Genomic DNA, 7192 nt, shown 5'->3' with positions numbered 1-7192 from the left:
TTTTGTGTGTGTGAGACGGAACCAGGGGAGAAGACAGGGAAGGTGCAGGATGATGGTGAAAGGCAGGAGAGGGGCAGGGAGCAGTGCCACAGTGAAGGGTGGCTTTTGATGGGGCCTGGGTATCATCTGTGGCTGCAGTGGGAAGGGGAGGGCAGGGAAGAGGGGTTGTAGGGCGGTAGGAGGACCTAAGAGCCTCTGGAGTTACTTTCTTTTTTCAATGCCGTGAGTTTTTTCAGTGCAGGAAGAAGCTGGACTAGCAAATGAACATGAGTATGAAGGGGAGGATAGGAGATCAGTGGGGAGAGGAAGAAATGTGAAAGTTACAAGGAAAATAGGGGAGGAAGGATTAAGGATGTGTGGCATGTTGCCAGTGATTGCTGATGCCTTGCTCAGTAAAAGGTGTGCATATTTATAGCTGCATGTGTGTAATTTGTTTTTTTTTGTTTTTTTTTTTTTTGCACTGGTGATTGAACCCAGGGCCTTTGTACTAAGCTACATCCTCAGCCTCCCTGTTTTTATTTATAGACAGTGTCTCTCTAAGTCACTAAGTTACCCAGGCTGAGCTCGAACTTGTGATCCTCCTGCCTCAGTCTCCCAGAGATCTGGGATTACAGGCATGCAACCACCCCTCCCAGCTATCATATATGTGATTTTAAGTGAGGTCAGTCATCCTGGTTGCATTTTTTTTTTCTCTCCAGAAATGTTTCAATGCAGGGGAAGCAAAGAGTTGGACTTAAATAGGGTTTTGACTTTGTCCAGTAAGCAGAAGAAAAAGTCTGGGGCTTAAACAAGGAGGGGCTATAATGACTGAACTGGAATCTCAGGAGATGCTCAGTGGGATTTACTGAATGAATACTGATTTAATGAAAAGCTGAAACTTCGTTAAAAAAGGAAATAGTATGTGATTTGAAATAAAAAAAAATACTCTCGAGAAATTTCAGAGAGACCCATGCAGAGGGCTCTGTATCCTGGTGGCTGTGCCGTGTTTATTGTGGTCTCTGCTCCTCTCTCAGCCCCTCAGCACACTTCCTGCTTCCAGTGCTGTGAAGAGCTGGTTGTGCCAACTCTGGATCCGAGCCTGTCTGTGTCTGTCTGCCTGTATGTGGGCAAATATTTTTATTTAAAAGTTTTATTTATGCTACATGTAGAATTTTAAATATTCTACATAGAATAATTGTCATATTTTAAAATAGCTGATTTATAATCAATGTACCATTTATTTTTCATAAAAAATTATAGGGGAAAGGAACATAAAGAAGAAAAAAACTACTACAATGTTATTGTTTAAAGTTAAGCATGGTAAAAATTTAAATTCATTCTTTTCCAATATTAGGAAATATTTAAAAGCTTGTAATCAAAATGTTTGTAATCCTTCTTTGTGCTCCTAACAATCTATTATTTCAATAATTAATATATATTATAACCTAATCTTAGAATCTATTATTTTAAACTTCTCACAAGCCTCCTTTTTCACTGCATGAGTAGAAAGCTATCTTCTACTTCCAAGGTAACTTTTGGGTTTGTATTTTATGCTGATGCTAACTAGCATTCCTAATGGTTTAGAATGTACAAATCAACTTTCCTCTCCATTTTTCTCTTGTCTTTGTCTTTTTATCAAAAGCAAACATCTCTGTTTTACACTCTCTCTACAGTCTTCTTTATGTGCATCTCTCCCTGTTTCCCATCTCTTACTCCTGGCCCTTTCTCTCTTATTTGTTTCTCATTCATTGAACTCCAATACAAGCCTTGTGCAGAGAGGGCACTGGACTACTACAGTGTCTGCTTACATCACACACTCCACTTTGTGTCAATTTAAACCCCACTCAAGTGGCTTTTCTGCTTTATTAAAGGTAAATTCATTTTTATAATGAAACGGTGCAGGATTTGTTAGTGTCCTGCCTGAGCCTGTGGACCTTCCATCTAACTGGGAAAACCCACTGTTATCTGCATTCCTCTACCTACATTCTTTCCTAGGTCAAACACTTCACCAGCCATAAATCTTCCCCCTAGAAATATAACAGATGCTCTTTCAGAACACTTTTTATTAGACTGTAAGAGTGCTTAAAAAGTACAATGTTCAGGTTGCTTCTGATGATTTTAGCCAAGCAGTACAAATCAAGAAGGTAGCTTAAACGTGTCCTTTCCCTCAAATTTCATTCTGGTATAAATCTTGTATTTTCTGGGGAGTTGCTCAGCACAGATTCTTGGAGATTCTCATGGAAGTCAGCTCCCTTCAGAGGTTTGTGCAGTGCTGGGTTGGTGTGTTCACAGCCAGGGAGCCTGCTGTGAGGGAGGGAGTGGATCCTTTCTGTGATTGTCAGATGGCAAAATCATTAGATTCTCTCCTGAAAAATGAACTATGCCTCCCATAAAGGCAATGTAGGACTCTGGATATATATGGAATTTTTGGAGTGAGTAGAATATGAGTAATTGGAAACTCTGGGCATCTATAACTCCCAGTCTGTTGCAGCCAATCCATTTATCCTGTCCCCTTTGATTCTAACATTATTTATTTGATGTTAGGGCTGTGAAGCTTCAGCTTTTACAAATTACACATCTACCCAAGAGAAAGGCTAAGCCTTAGAGCAACTTGTGGAAGGCTGTTATTAATCCCTGAAAATAGGAATGAATAACAAAGCATTATTGTGGCTAGCACATTAGTATTATATGAGCACGTAATTATTAGAAATACCTAATCTTGCAACAAAATTATGAAAATATCTGCTTTTAAAAATGGGGGAAATTATCTTTTTTGTACAAATCTTACTTTCTTCCTAAAAAAAAAAAAATCCTACCTCTAGTCACCCTTGAAGAAAAGCTGTTGGCTTTTTCATGATTTTGGGGGGGGGGGCAAAGAAACAACAGGCCAATTTTATATCCCATGGAGTTTAAAAAGAATAATAGCTTTTGCCTTCTTCGTGATTTAATCTGTGAAATTTTCATCATGATCTCACTGTTGAATGCCACAGGCATACAAATATTCAAACTGACCTTATTGCTCAATTCCTTGCAGTGAAATTGAATAAAAACTTGGCCTAAAAGGTCAATTTAAAAAATATGCATAATAAATTCACTGAGTAAAAGTGATCCCAACAACTTTCTGCACCATTTCTCTTCGTTTCATTATTCATGCCAGCTCGCAGGAATTTTAAGGAGTGAAAATAAAATAGCAGAATGTGTGTGGGCCATTGGTACCAGGGGATTTTTTTTTCTTATGAATAGGGGACAAAAGCTGAATTGAATGGTATTTCCTAAGTGGCGTTGATACAGTGGAGAGGTTTTATGGGCACTTAAGTATTTCCTACAGTACATAATAAAAAAGCAAAACCTCTGTATTATCCTAAGGAATCTCTTACTTGCTGTCCTTTATCTGTGTGGTCATAGTGCCGTGGTACTGCATGGTTCATCACTTGAGAGATGATAGTTCCTTTTTAAATTCCAGAGCTGATGATACTAAAGTACTAGGGTGACCCAGCAAGACACAGAAGGACAGGGTGAGGGGCTTCTGTGAGACAAGCGTGTAGAATGTCCTAATAGTGTGCAGAAATCTTGTTCATGTATTCACACATTTGCCAGATGTGTTAATTAAAGTGATATAAAGCTAAGGGTTTTGAGTAAGATAGGTTTTTAAAAATAACAAACTCATTCTTCTGTGGTATTAGTAATTTTCCCAGAGTTAGTTAACAGAGCTATTTATTCTTTCAACAGAGAACATTATTCAATAGAGAATCACAAATAATGAGGTATCATTTGGGTAATTCAGTTGGAGACTACAACTTTTTATGCTTTTAGACTCCTCAGGCTAATTTCATATGGGTGTTAATATGTGGAACAAGTAATATTTAAACACCACGAGAACAGAATTGAATTGTATGGTCTCAAAATATTTGAAAATAACCTGAGTTCTTATCTGTATTTCAGTTCATGACAGCCTCAGCCATGCTTTGAAACCTCACATCTAGAAATTGCTCCAGCTTTTAAGATTTTTCAGCTCTAGAAAACTTGTGTTACCTTTTATTCTTCTCTCTTCCCTGTTAGGGCAAGCCAGTCAAACATACTCTTCCTGTTCCAAACCTTTGTCATTACTTTTCCTGCTCCATTTGTTTGATGCAATTTACAAGCTCCTCAGCCTTTTGTTTCCCTTTGTGACTAGCTGAAGGCTGTGCCCTGGATGATACCTTCACACCTGACCTCAGTCCTGTTAATGATACACCCTCTTCAGACAGGAGAGTTAACAGTGATGTGACCAGATCTGTCCAGTCTAGCATTACGACATTATCTCTCAGATTGGGAATCCTATTCAAGGAATATTTCATTGTTTCTACTTTAAGACTTGGAAAGTCAGGGACCAAAGAAATAGAACAATAGCTCATAGGGGCTAGGAAAGTCACACATACAGTGCAAGTGTGGTTATCTGAAGCTCACTGGCCTGCCACATTTTTCTTGCACACTTGCTGCACAGACAATCTTATTCTAGGGGCAGGACACAGAGCAGTTTACAGGAAGGAATAATGTGCAAGCCACAGAGGGGATCCTGCTGTAGTAGAAGACTCATCATGCTAAACATTAAGCATAAAATTAATTAGATCATTTAGATGGGACTCTGCTTAGTACTTACAGAATGTTATACTCACAATTTCCTTACATTTATCTTTCAAAAATATAACTGGCAATTAAGTATTCAAAGAGTCTGCAGTTTTAAAGTTTTTTTCGCTGCCTTTTTAAAGGTAGTTTAGAAGTCAGTGTTATGATTTGTAATCTTTATTGACATTAAGATCCTCTCACTCCAGATTCAGAAGAGCATGCCTGTAATCTCAGCACTTGGGATATTAAGGAAAGAGGATCATGAGTTCAAATCTAGCCCAGTAGAGCCTTAGCTCCAAGCAAATGAACAAAAACCAAAGCAGAATAAAAACTGTGCATCCTTTGTGCTGCATATTATGTATTTTAGATTCCTTGGTTCTCAGGGACCAGCTCTGGGTCTATTATGAAAAATTTTTCAACTGTGGGAGATATCAGTTCCCTGTTTATGTTTTTTAAGTTATTTTCAGGGATAGAATTAGGCTTTATTTTGCCACATGCAAGGCCCTTGCTTTTAGTACATGGAGAACAAGTTCTTGTATCTGTTTATTCACCCATTAGCTGTAAACCAGAGAAATATTGCCGTGATGACTTTCCTGGATGGTAAGGCAGAGCAGTTTTGTGTACAGTGGTGAAATCACACATTAGCTCCTAGTCAATGGAGAATAATTGATCATGTCTGCCTGGGGAAATGTTTTGAGATGGATTCTGAGACTCAGTCTGGGGCTCATCAAAAAGAAAATTATGATTGATAAGTTAAATCTGCTATGAGCAAGGGAGGGTGAACTTGTACTGTAGAAGCCAGTGATTTTCCAGGCTGTATGCAGTGCCTACCTAGGAATGCCTCAACCTTGTGGCTTTAATGTTAATGTCCGCACACACATTTTTAAGAGTATTACATTCTAAATGTGTGAAGTTAGTATAGGCAGAATATATCCAATTTGGATCTCTGCATACATAGCACATATGCTTTTTATTTAAAGTATCTTTATGCTTGTTACCCTTCCCTGTTATGCTTTCTAACCTAGAACATATATTTTTGAGTGCTTTTCAAATTAGGGTAAAGATATTAGAACATACTGTGTGTTTGTGTCTGTGTGTGTACCAAGGTTATAAGGTAAAAGGTACTTCTTATGGGTCATGATAAATATAGTTTGAAAGTCACCAATCAGACTGTATTTCTTTGTAACCATAGCCTTGGAGAGAGCAGTCACTTCTTTGCTGATGTGGCATATATCTTCAGTCTCACCTCACAGCAAATCTATGTGTTGTTCTATTTCATTAGTTCAGATTCAGTTGAGGGAGGCATGGAGTTGAGCAGGAGTAATAAGCAAGGCTGGCTCCATACACATGAAAGTAAGATGCAAGATGCATTCTTCACACAGAAGCAGGACATAAACGTCTAAGCACTACGACTTTGCAAGCACCTGGGCTGGGCCTACCTCCTCTTTGTGCCCAGTGATTCTCTGTAACCAGTGAAATGCCCTAGATTCCATCCTCAGAGAAAACTGCTCCCTATCTGCTTCTCAGAAGTTAAGGAGTAAAAATGTGTTTCTCCACGAGACCCACACTCAACTCTACCCTGATTTCTTAGATCACGCACAGTTTATTTCATGGCCACTTGACTCATACCATTGGGCTGTAGATATTTTCTGAGTTTTCCACTGCCTAAAGAGAAGGCTGGTCACGGCACAAGTTCACCAATCAATGACTCAGGTAGTCTAGGGCCATTTTGTGTGACAGTCACCAGGTGTATAAAAGTATGAACCCATCCCCCAGGAAGAAAAAACTGAGGTCTTAAGAGTCAAGGAACATCGGTGATTTTCACAGCAGAGCCCAACTTGTGTTTCTCTTTTACGGAGATAAGTTAGAGGCCAGGATAGAGCTGATTATGAGTGAGGTAAAATGAACTTTCTGGGAGACTCAGACTTCTTTGGGGCACCTGAGACCTCACCCTCTGCAGACTCTGTTACTATAAAAATGATGAAATGTGGACATTTTTAAATTGACACACTGAGGTAGCACACAAGGGAGAAGATTGCCTGCTGGGCATGGTGGTGAATGCCTGTAATTCCAGCACTCATGAGGCTGAGGGAGGAGGATCACCGTGAGTACAAGGCCATCCTGGGTTACAGAGCAAGTTCAAGGCCAGGATGAACTATGTAGCAAGACCCTGTCTCAAAGCCGCCCGCATATTTTCAGGAAATTTCCCAGGTAGCTTCAAGGAATGTGGAGAGGTACAAAAACAAGACTGGAACCTAATTCTCTGGTACCCTGCAGGAGTTTAGAATGATCATCTGTGTGCTAAAGGAATCTTCTCATGGGCCCCTAAGGCTTCCAGCATGCACCCCAAGGTTGTGTTGTGGGAAAAGTCTCAGTCCCCTCTACCACTGCAGTGTTTATATAGATGATCATACTTAGGAATTACACAGCTATTAATCATCCTTTGAACAAACCTTTCTTAAAATACAGAAGCACTGATTATATAAGAATGATTAAAATGAAATACAGGTAAAAATTATTTTCTTAAAAACCAACCACAGACATGTACATTGATAAGTAAATATTTTATTTGTCATCTGGATTTCAGTCTCACATATATTTGCATGAA

Source organism: Fukomys damarensis, unplaced genomic scaffold (genome assembly GCF_012274545.1).
Source record: "Fukomys damarensis isolate Sample0158 unplaced genomic scaffold, DMR_v1.0_HiC HiC_scaffold_16, whole genome shotgun sequence".
NCBI classification, from domain to species: domain Eukaryota; kingdom Metazoa; phylum Chordata; class Mammalia; order Rodentia; family Bathyergidae; genus Fukomys; species Fukomys damarensis.
This window is presented reverse-complemented; position numbering follows the sequence as displayed.